This window comes from Pleurodeles waltl, chromosome 8 (genome assembly GCF_031143425.1).
Source record: "Pleurodeles waltl isolate 20211129_DDA chromosome 8, aPleWal1.hap1.20221129, whole genome shotgun sequence".
Lineage (NCBI taxonomy): Eukaryota > Metazoa > Chordata > Amphibia > Caudata > Salamandridae > Pleurodeles > Pleurodeles waltl.
The window spans coordinates 796121736-796134342 of record NC_090447.1 but is presented as its reverse complement, the minus strand read 5'-3'; positions in this window follow the sequence as shown (position 1 = coordinate 796134342).

Below are 12607 nucleotides of genomic sequence, written 5' to 3'. Positions count from 1 at the left end.
TCAACACCAGGAGGGACACTGTGGCACTACAAGGGGCCCCTGACACTAGCATGGACGATGAACTGCCCACCTCCTCCGCCGGTGCTAGTGGACAGGACGCCCCACCACAGGACCACCACACCAGCACCCCACCCCCTGCAGACGGAGAACCACCCCGCAAACGGTCCCTGAGATCCAGAAACAAGGCAGAGAACGATGCCAAGACCCCGCCAAGAAATGAGACCACACTGATTGTCATCCTACTGTCCCACTTTGTCACCCTATCCATAATTAAACTGCCCCAGCTCCACTTCCTATGCCCATATGGGCAATGCACCTGTGAGACTAATAGACTGGACTCTGCCATGGACATTCCTCCACCATCACCCCTCACCATTTAACTTCCCCCTCCAATATTTTGCATTTAAATAAATACACCTAAAGCACAAAATGATCGGGAGTCTGTCTGTGATTTCGAAATAGTGTATTTGCAATTACAGTGACAAAATGTTTTTGAAATAGTAATGTCAACATTCCTATGTCACACAGCTCTAGTCCATGAGGAATTTAAGCAGATGTCACACAGTGGGACCCACATCTGTGAAACCGTAAGAGAAAGTGACAACTCAGTGACCATACACTGGGTGAAAACGACAGACAGGAGAGAGGTAGTAGTGTAAAAGTACATGTAGTTGGCAGGATTGTATTCTTACCTGTGTTTCACTGGAAATATTGCTGGATCACTGAGTCCCTGTTCTGCATGTCTTCTTCCTCTGCTTCATCCTCCCCACTGTCCACAGGCTCCACAGCTGCCACAACACCGCCATCTGGACTATCCTCCTGCAGAAAAGGCACCTGTCGTCGCAAAGCCAAGTTGTGAAGCATACAGCAGGCCATGAGGATCTGGCCCACCTTCTTTGGTGAGTAGAATAGGGATCCACCTGTCATGTGAAGGCACCTGAACCTGGCCTTCAGGAGGCCGAAGGTCCGCTCGATCACCCTCCTAGTTCGCCCATGGACCTCATTGTAGCGTTTCTCTGCCCTGGTCCTGGGATTCCTCACTGGGGTCAGTAGCCATGACAGGTTGGGGTAACCAGAGTCACCTTCAAATGGCGATGGACAACTGTTAGAAAGACACTAACCTTTAGGGATATACCCAGACAACCATTCCCACTGTCTTGCTTCCAGGTGCTCACCTAATAGTCACACACGGGGCCTCAGGAGTTGACCCATCACAGAAGGAATGCTGCTATTCGCATGATGTAGGCGTCATGCACTGAGCCAGGGAACATGGCATTCACATGGGAGATGTACTGGTCTGCCAAACATACCATCTGTACATTCATAGAATAATAACTCTTCCGGTTTCTGTACACCTGTTCACTCCTGTGGGGGGGGACCAAAGCCACATGGGTCCCATCAATGGCACCTATGATGTTGGGGATATGTCCCAGGACATAGAAATCACCTTTCACTGTAGGCAAATCCTCCACCTAAGGGAAAACGATGTAGCTCTACATGTGTTTCAGAAGGGCAGACAACACTCTGGACAATACGTTGGAAAACATAGGCTGGGACATCCCTGATGCCATGGCCACAGTTGTTTGATAAGACCCACTTGCAAGGAAATGGAGCACTGACAGCACCTGCACTTGATGGGGGATTCCTGTGGGATGGTGGATTGCTGACATCAGGACTGGCTCCAACTGGGTACACAGTTCCTGGATTGTGGCACAGTCAAACCTGTAGGTGAATATCAAATGTCGCTCCTCCATTGTCGACAGGTCCACCAATGGTCGGTACACCGGAGGATGCCGCCATCTCCTCACATGTCCCAGCGGACGGTGCCTATGAAGGACAACAGCGAGCACAGAGTCAAACAACTCAGAGGTACGTACCCACCGTTTACACAGAACACCAATCATACACAAAAGGTGGCCTGTATGTGTGTTGAGACTAGGCCTAGGTATGTGTGACGCAGTTGAAAATGAGGCCATGTGGGCCCCTGAAATGGCAGCTGCCTGACTTGTAAAGTGGGACAATGGGATGTGAGGTAACTGCGCTGGCGTTGTACACCATTGCGGTAGGCGGTCGGAGACCGCGGCGCAATGATGCATCGGTTAACATTGGACCCTATGCGTCCCAGGAGCCAATGACGATGTACGCCGGCGGAGATGGTACGCACCGCCGCGGACGTGTCCGTCGCGGACGTGACCACCATTTTCTATCCGTTGAATCACTCGATACCTGATCTTCGACAGGAGAGGACCTACACTGCAAGTGCCGCTGTGACCTCAGTCTGGATGAGACAATGGCTCGTGCGTCTGGGGAAAGGGCCCCTGCCTTCACATCGGAGGAGTTGGAGAAGCTCGTGGATGGGGTCCTCCCCGAGTACACGCTACTCTACGGTCCTCAGGACAAACAGGTAAGTACACAGGGAGCATGTTGTATGGGCTATGCCTGTGTGGAGAGGGCTGGATGTAAGAAGGAAGGGGGCAGAGTGCTGCATGCATGAAAGACGGTGAATTCATGTGCCACATGGCAAGGGTAGGGATGGGGGCCAATCACTTTGACGGTGCAGTTGGTAATGACGTCTCTTCTTCCCCTGTACATTTCATGTAGGTCAGCGTCCACCAGAAGAAAGATATATGGTGTGCCATTGCCAAGGACGTCCGGACCCTGGGGGTCTACCACAGACGGAGCACCCACTGCCGGAAAAGATGGGAGGACATTCACCACTGGAGCAAGAAGACGGCGGAGGCTCAGCTGGGGATGGCCTGACAATGTGGGAGGGGTGCCTGTCGCACCATGACTCCCCTGATGTTCAGGATCCTGGCAGTGGCCTACCTGGAGTTGGATGGGCGCTTGAGGGCATCACAGCAGACACAAGGGGGTGAGTACACTCTCATTCTGCTGACTTTGCGTGCAATGGAGGTGTCTGGGTGGGGGAGGAGGGCTGTGGGTTTCTCTAGGCCAGGGCGAGTTCCGTAGGCAAGGCCCCTCCGTAAGGCAGGCCATGAGGCACCTCAGCCCACCTCTGTAGACTGCCAAGTTCAGCTATTCATGCCCCTGTGTCATCTATGTGTGCAGATGTCATCCATAGGCTTGTAGGCCATTTCCCAGTAATTGAACAGTGGAGCCCAAGAGCGCGACGTAGTGAAGGGGGCTTCTGTGTCTGTCTTGTCCGCCAACGGTAGCGGTAATCCATGCACTCAACATGTCTTTCTTCTGTCGTCCCCCCCCCCTTTTTGTGTTCTCCCTGTTCTTGTGTGCATTAGCATCATCAGGCAGAGGAGCAGTGGCACCGGAGCATGAGGGAGCTGCATCCCAAATGGCCCTGGAGGGTGAGACTACGGACTCGGAATTCACCAGTGGGACGGAGGGCGAGGGGAGCTTCACGGCGGGGACAGGAGCTGACACCAGCGACACGGACACGTCCTCTGATTGGAACTCCCTTGTGCTGGCGGCAACATCTGTGCCCCCCGCATCTACAGGTACAGCCGCCACTCCCCCTACCAGCACCGCCCTCCCAGCAGCCCCTCTGCCTTTGTCCCGTGCCCGCTCACCCAGGAGGGTGGGCATCACCTTCGCCCCAGGCACCTCAGCCCCTGCCCCAGTCACCCCTGCTGCCCTCAGTGAGGAGGCCATTGACCTCCTCAGGTCCCTCACTGTTGGGCAGTCTACCATTTTGAATGCCATCCAGGGTGTAGAAAGGCACTTGCAACAAACTAATGTATTACTGGAGGGCATTCATTCTGGTCAGGCGGCCCTTCACCGAGCTTTTCAATCTCTGGCCTCAGCACTGATGGCAGCCATTGTCCCCGTCTCTAGCCCCCCCCCTCCAACTTCCTCCACCCACACCCAATCCCCTGTACCTCTGCCTATCCCAAACACACCATCAGACCAGCCTGCACACACCTCACCACACAAGGGAAGCTCAGGCAAACATAAGCACCATACATCCCACAGGCACTCACGCAAGCAACACACACATTCAGACACACCAACATCCACTGCCTCCACTGTGTCCCCCTCCTCGTCGTCTCCCTCCTCCCTCCCAGTCTCGTCTACACTCACACCTGCATGCACTACCTCTACAGCCACTACGTCTCTGACCAGCACACCCACCAGCACACCCTGCTCATGTGCAGTCACCACCCCCACTACCATTCACACGTCCCTTGTGTCCTCTCCCAGTGTGTCTGTGACGCCCCCTCCCAAGGTACACAAACGCAGCCACACACCCACCCAACAGCCATCCACCTCACAACAGCCTCCAGCGCATGCACCTGCACCCAAAGTCACCAAACGTACACCTCCTACTACCACCACCTCTTCCTCCACTCCCAAACCCCCTCCAGCTACCCGTCCCAGTGTGTCCAAGAAGCTTTTCCTGTCCATACTTGACCTCTTTCCCACACCTCCCCCACCCCGTCCATCTCATAGGTCCCCAAGTAGCACCTCAGCCACAACATCTCCGGGACCAGTGGTGACTGTAGTCACTGGTATGTGGAGTGCACCGGCCACCGGGCCACCAGTGTGGAATGGAGCCACAGCACAGCCAGTCCCCCACCTGTGAAGCATCAGAAGTTGGCCAGTGCCCGGCGGGAGAGGGGGAAGACTCCAGCCACCAAAGCCGCTCCCAAGGGTCCCAATGGGAGTGTGGACTCAGCTGTGACACCTCCCAAGGTGCGGAAGGGCCACAAGAAACCCGGCAAGTCTGGGAAGAGCTGTACGGCGGAGAAGACCGCCATCATCCCCGCTGTCCAGGAGGCCACTGCCAGCCCCAGCCCAGCTGCCCAGGAGGCCACTGCCAGCCCCAGCCCAGCAGCCCAGGAGGCCACCGCCAGCCCTAGCCCAGCTGCCCAGGAGGGCACCGCCAGCCCCAGCCCAGCTGCCCAGGAGGGTACCGTCAGCTCCAGCCCAGCTGCCCAGGAGGCCACCGCCAGCCCCAGCCCAGCTGCCCAGGAGGCCACCGCCAGCCCCAGCCCAGCTGCCCAGGAGGCCACCGCCAGCCCCAGCCCAGCTTCCCAGGAGGCCACTGCCAGCCCCAGCCAAGCTGCCCAGCTGCCCAGGAGGCCACCGCCAGCCCCAGCCCAGCTGATCCGTGAAGGACCGCCAACTCAAGCACCGCTGAGCCATGAAGGACCGCCAGCACGAGCCCAGCTGGGCCATGAAGAACCGCCAACTCAAGTCCCGCTGGGCCATGAAAGACCGCCAGCACAAGCCCCGCTGGGCCATGAAGGACCGCCGACTCAAGCACCTCTGGGCCATGAAGGACCTTCAGCACAAGCCCCGGTGGGCCATGAAGGACTGCCAACTCAAGCACCGCTGAGCCATGAAGGACCGCCAGCACATGCACCGATGAGCCATGAAGGACCGCCAGCACATGCACCGCTGGGCCATGAAGGACCACCAACTCAAGCACCGCTGAACAGGGCACCGCCAGCACAAGCACCGCTGGACCATGAAGGACCGCCAACTCAAGCACCGCTGAGCCATGAAGGACCGCCAGCACATGCACTGCTGGGCCATGAAGGACCGCCAGCACATGCCCCGCTGGACCATGAAGGACCACCAGCACATGCACCGCTGGGCCATGAAGGACCGCCAACTCAAGCACCGCTGAACAGGGCACCGCCAGCACAAGTACTGCTGGGCCATGAAGGACTGCCAACTCAAGCACCGCTAGCCCATGAGTGGCAGGGGCACTGACACAACTGGGTCCGTCACGGGGTGAGTGATGAACTCTGGGCACCAGTCCCCCTCCAGAACCAGTGAAGAGATCCATCCACTACCTCTGTCCTTCACAGGATGACACACTCTGGGCACCAGTCCCCCTCCAGAAACAGTGGAGAGATCCATCCACTACCTCTGTCCTTCACAGGATGAAGCACTCTGGGCACCAGTCCCCCTCCAGAACCAGTGGAGAGTTCCATCCACTACCTCCGTCCTTCACAGGATGAAGCACTCTGGGCACCAGTCCCCCTCCAGAACCAGCGGAGACATCCATCCACTACCTCTGTCCTTCACAGGATCAAGCACTCTAGGTACCAGTCCCCCTCCAGAACCAGTGGAGACTGTTATCCACTTGAGAGACTGTAGCTTTGCACTCCCCAGGATTGAAGAGTGGGCAAACCACCCACTGTAGAGACTTGAGAGAGAGACTTGAGAGACTGTGGCTTTGCACTCCCCAGGACTGAACAGTGGGCATTGAGCCCCCTCGTAGATCTGGCATCGTACACTCATCCGGCTGAGGTGCCCCCCCTTCCCTTCCCCCTGAGGTGCCTGTTGTATTTCTATCTGATGCCCCTGCAGTGTTCTCTCTGTTTTGATCGGGTATCGAGTGTGGGCCTCGTCCATGCATTTTGGGCCCAGTGGTCCCCGGACTATAAATGGTGCAATACCTGGACATGTATTATTGGTGTACATATTTGTTTATGGTGTATATTTATTTTGAAGTACTGGATTTTAATAGATTACAATCATTTCCTTTTGTCTTTGCATTCTTCCGGGGGGCTTTGGGGGTGTAAATGTAATGTATCAACATGTATTAGTGTGTGTGTTGTAGTGGGTGAGGGTGGGGGTGGGGGTGTTGCGTGTGTGTGTCCCTGTTTTTTGCCTCCCCCCTCCCCTGTGTCGTAGGTGCAGTACTCACCGTGGTCTTCGCCGCCAGAGTTCGTGCTCCTGGTAGAGGAGCAGGAAGACTATCGCAGGTAGAATTTGGAGTTCCGGTTCCATGGTGTCCTCGTTCCTCGTGGGGTATGTAGAGGTGAGTGTTTTTCCTTCAGGATTCCTGTTTCCGCTGTGTTTTTATCTGCGGTGAATCCGCCCCAGAAAAGGTGGCGGATTGGCCTGTCATAATAGTGTGGGCGGTACATTGTCTCCCGCCTGTCTGTTGGCGGTGACCGCCACGCTGTTTGTTTGTACCGCTGTGGCGGTCTGAGTGTTAAAGTGGCTGTCTTTGTTGGCGGTTTCCGCCACGGTCGTAATTGCAATTTTTTTACCGCCGGCCTGTTGGTGGTCTTACCGCCGCTTTAACACCGTCCGCCAGGGTTGTAATGACCACCATTGTCTCTTCCAGACACAGGTCACAGCAGCACTTGCAGTGTGGGTCGTCTCCTGTTGAATGTCAGGTAGCAAGTGAGTAAACAGATAGAAAATGGTGGTCACGTCCGCGCCTGTGTGTATCATCACCGCCGGCGTACATTGGCTCCTGGAACCCATAGGCCCCAATGATAACAAATGCGGTGTTGCACGGCGGTCATCGACCGCCGACCACAACGACACACAACGTCAGTGGAATTACCTCATTTCCACTTGTCCCTCCTCACAGGGCAGGCAGCCACCATTTCAGGTGGCACCTAACTGCGTCACAGCAGACATTGGCACATCAACTGACTTAGAAGTTAACATTTTGTTTCTGTAAAGCAAAAATTGCATATTAATATGGAAATATATTTGAATATGATGTTTTGCTCACCGTTTTTCACCCTAGAGTTCAACCACTGAGGAAGAATAGGAGATGGAGACACTCCCCTGTGTACAGACCCCTGGTGGAGCTGGCAACAACGGAGGACAGGCACATTATCCTGACCCACAGACTTGATAGGGCCACAATACATGAACTGTGTGCCCAATTGTAGCCAGACCTGATATCAGCTATTCGCTACCCCACAGGTATCCCCCTCTAGTGCAGGTCCTGTCAGTGCTCCATTTCCTGGCAAGTGGGTCCTTCCAAGCTACAGTGGCAACGGCATCAGGGCTGCCACAGCCTATTTTCTCAAACGTGCTGACCAGAGTGTTGTCTGCCCTGATGAAACTCATGCGCAGCTACATCTTATTCCCCTGGGTGGAGGAATTGACCACAGTGAAGGCTGACTTCTATGCACTGGGACATATCCCCAACATCATTGGTGCCATTGATGGTACACATATTGCATTTGCTCCCCCCCCAGAGAACAAGTGTTCAGAAATAGAAAAAGCTTTCACTCTCTGAATGTGCAGATGGTGTGGTTGGCGGACCAGTACATCTCCCATGTCAATGCAAAGTATCCTTGTTCTGTGCATGATGCATTTATCTTGAGGAATAGCAGCATCCCATATGTGATGGCTCAACTCCAGAGGCACAGGGTGTCTCTGGAGTTGAGCCATGGACCCATGGTCCCCACCCAGTTGATGTAGGTATATGGGAGTGGGTTTGGCCCTAAGGGTGAGTGTGTGGCTAACAGGTATCCCTCGATATTTGCAGGTGACTCTGGTTACCCCAACCTCTCATGGCTACTGACCCCAGTGAGGAATGCCAAGACAAGGGCAGAGGAACGTTACAATGACGCACATGGGCAAACAAGAAGGATCATTGAGTGAACCTTTGGCCTCCTGAAGGCAAGATTCCGGTGCCTCCTTCTGACCGGTGGATCCCTGTACTACTCACCAAGAAGGTGTGCCAGATCATCGTTGCATGTTGCATGTTGCACAACCTGGCCTTGAGACGCCAGGTGCCTTTTCTGCAGGAGGATAAGTCTGGGGATGGTCGTGTGGCAGCGGTGGAGCCTGTGGACAGTGACGAAGAGGAGGCAGAGGAAGAGGATGTGGACAACAGAACTACCCTAATTCAACAGTACTTCCAGTAACACACAGGTAAGACACTGTAACTTCACCTTCCATTGCAGTTTTGTGTTGGGCATTGAACATGGCAGCCTGATTTCCCTATTTCTGATTACACATAGAGACTTACACACATTCCTCAAAAAAATGAATTGCTCATCATTTGCATCTATATCTAACCATACGTCTCCAGGATCTTGTACATGTCAGTGGGATGACGTCAATCCATTGTAAATGAAGAGGGGTCACAGTTGTTAGGAACTGATAATGGCCTACTCAACATCACTCACATCTACACTGTGGGCAACACGTGTCTCAACAAGTTTGGATTTCCTGTCTCCCCGAGCAGAAGAGGGGTTGAGCATGCTATGCTTCAGGTCAACATCGGCGGTGATACACCAAGGCCTAAGCACTCATCATGGAGTGAAGGTGTGGGTCATTTCTTATGGGGGCTGCTAACTACAAAGCTGGAATTTTATGTTGTAGTACATCTACATTCATGTGCCCTGGTGTAAAACCTTGCCTAAACCTACTTTACTAGGGTCCAGCTGCATTTCCCATGCTGTGGCCACATATTTAACTGATACTGTCTTGCCATGAGAAGGGTTGGGCACACCCTGAGCTACACATCACTGTTGTCAAGCCATAACAGCATTGAAGCCCCCTACCCTGTGCCATGTATGCATGTGTTCAATAGCACACACATGGTGGCCGTATGGATGCCCTTAAGGCCACAGTAAAGGTGTCACAGTTTTAGGTGTTGTGAATGTATCCACAAGCATCTTACATCCTTAGAGGATGCATGTCAGATAGCCTCACAACACCAGCTACACACACAGAATTGCCTTCTTATGCATCTGTGATGTGACCTACATCAGTCACAATTCACATGGTGGTTGCACCATATTGGTTAAACTGCTGACATCTGGTGTTAGGAGATTAATGGACTTTAACCTGAAACATCTTGAGTTGAGTTGCCCACACATTGTTTACACTGACATTATGGCTCCTTGCTTTACCACTACCTCATCAACACTGGAGGGTACTGAGGTACCTGGGGTGTGTGTATGTCTCCTACAGAATCCCCCCAGAGAGTACTACAGTTGGAACCCTACATCTATGCCATCTTGTCAACAAGTTTGAGCTATGTGTGGCACACATTGCTGATTATGGTGCTGTCACAAGGTTGTTTACAACAGGCATGCAATGTACATATACAGCTGGTCTGTGACCTATGTTGGCAGACATCCATGATTATGTGGTCAGCCATTACTATTCCTTTAACACACAATTTAATGCCAGCACACATTGTCCTTAGAACTACATGCAAGCCAATATCATTGCACAATCCCACAACATACATGATGGGAATGTGATGGAGCACCATGCTGATGGACAATTGGCAGCTCAGCACTTCGCCATATTCACAACACATGGATGCACTGTATTGAAGTGGCAATGGCGCATCACTGTGTTGTCACCTACACCAGCGCTAATTTTGCTTCAAGTACTTGACCCAGCCACCCTTGCCCCATGGTGCATAGCTGGCTGCGTTGAGGGGGAGATAGTTATTGTGAATGAAGGGACACCTTCCTCCACAAGCAAAATCTTCAAAGGGTCTTTGCACTTTTGATGTGTACTGCCAAATGCAGCACTCATTGAATGAGCAAAAATGGAGGGTACAACAAACATGTATGTTAGCATGTTGTGGCCTGCTAAAACCACGAATTGGTGTGTTTTCCGAATTTGATACAGCCTCTAGTGTAAGAAAATGTGTTTATCTGGGACCTCGTCAAATTGCTATGGGTGTTTCTGTGACACCCATAGCACGCTCCTTCCACGCAAAGTTTTGCATGTGAAGGGGGTGTATTGGCAAGGTAACGTGAAGCCACAAACTGTCTCTTAAGCCTACCTTCCATACAAGGTGCAGGGCATAGTGTCCCCGGAGCCTCACAAATATTGAAGTTCCAATGGTGCTTGGGCCTCTTACACATGCCCCATGATGTCCCCACCCATCCTCCTATGATACCTGATCATTGGTCCAGAAAACTACATCACTCATTGCATTCACACCAAATCCTGGAGTAGCTAACAGAAGCCACAATATGACACTCACTGGATGCATCGTGGTCTTCAAATCTCGCCACCTCTCCAATGATGTATGGGGCAGGCCCACATGTAAGACGTGAATGTTGAACATTGCTTAGTGTAAAACTAAGTTCATGCAAATGGACAACATGGTTCAGTGTAAAGTTGTTAGGCTATGTGAGGAAGTCATCCTAATGGAAGATCAGTGAATCTGACAGAAAACTATGATCACTCAATCACACATACTCTGATGAGGCAGACCCTCACATCTACATACCATTACTGTCCATGACACTCCTGTGGTGAAGTTCACAGCACAATGTCTGCATGGCATTGTCATGCAGCTGTCTGTTAGCACAACACCTCCATTATCATTTGGGACAGCTTGAACATGTATATCCCACCTGAGGGCCATGTAATGGTTGTTGCAGTGGCTGGCCCATTATCACAAGCATAGCATGTCAGCCTGCATCAGATGTAGTACACATCTATATCATGATCATAGCAAACTGATAAACTGATACCCTGGGGTTGTGTGAGTTTTACAAGCTATTGAGGATTGACACTGTGCATCCTTCAGTGAAGTAAGTAAAATGTATATACCATCACAAGGCAGTCACACTATGAAAATTGCAATGGCAGTGGACTCATCTGAAGGCATTTGTAACTATCTGCACATTGACTGGTCTGAAACATGGATGTATTGCCAATGGTGTGTGCTCTGCCATTGTTGCCATGAGGGTTGAGTTCAGTGGTCAGAGGATGCATCTGGTGTTGCAGGTTAGTGAGTGATGTGCCGGTGATGTAGCTGAAACAGTGCAGCCCCATATTGCCAGTGAGGAGCAGTAGGCCAGTGGAACAGACCCAGCACATGTGTGTGGTCTTGAAGACCGTATAGGCTGATCCTGGTACTCAATGGACAGGTCAAATGGACATGCCAATAGTCTGGACCTAGTGCATGGTCAGGCTCCCTAACATGGCCTTGCATAATAATATCAAGAGGCCTATAAGACTACGGTATTGCAGCACCTATTGCATCTATACTGTCCTTGTGGGCCTTGGTGCAGCCCTTACTCACATCCATGTGTGTGCGTAGTCATAATTAAGTCACAGCATAATGGCAGAGTGGTCCAACATCATGTATACATGTGAAGGCCAATCATGCACTCAGCAGGAGATGCTACAGATCACAGACACTCCTGCTGAGTACATAGGAGACCTTCTCAAAGTACTCTATGCCCAAATTTGACAACTTCACTCAGCAGCCCTACAGAGTGTTTGAAGTTCATATTTAGGAAAATTTGTTGTGACTCTGAGGTTTGGGGTTTGCTATCCCTATCTAATTTTTACACACCCTTTTAGGCCTATTTCATGGCACAGGTGTCATTCCTAGCTGTTTATTGAAAAATGTAACTGTGCATGCATCACTAAACTTGGGGCCATATATATGGAAGTGGTGCCGCACCTAGTGGGGCACCTTTTCAAGTGCGGGCCCTACCGCATTCCTGACACCACCATGTGTGCACCGTCTCCAGTAGATTGCGCACCTTGGTGTTAGTTAGGGGGAGTAGGGTCAAAATTGTTTGGCAGTAGTCTGGTGCTTTGCAGGATTAGCATTAACATTTTTTTCACTAGTCTTGCTAAGCACCCAGGGGCCCCTTGATCGTGATGGGAGCATATTTTCAACACCTGCAAAGAGCAGGCATTAAGAAATCTGCCACAAATGGGTTGCAGCAATCTCATTGACTAATTTGGAGGCTCCCTTTGTGCTCCTTTGCGCCAGAACGGCCCCCTTGCATACATTGTGGCTGGCACAGCCATGATGTGTGTCAAGCTTTCCAAAGTGGTGCAATGCATGCATTGCTCCACTTTGTAGAGACTACGCGGGGTAAATGGCAGGTTTGCTCCACCTTTCTGTCAGTAATATGATACT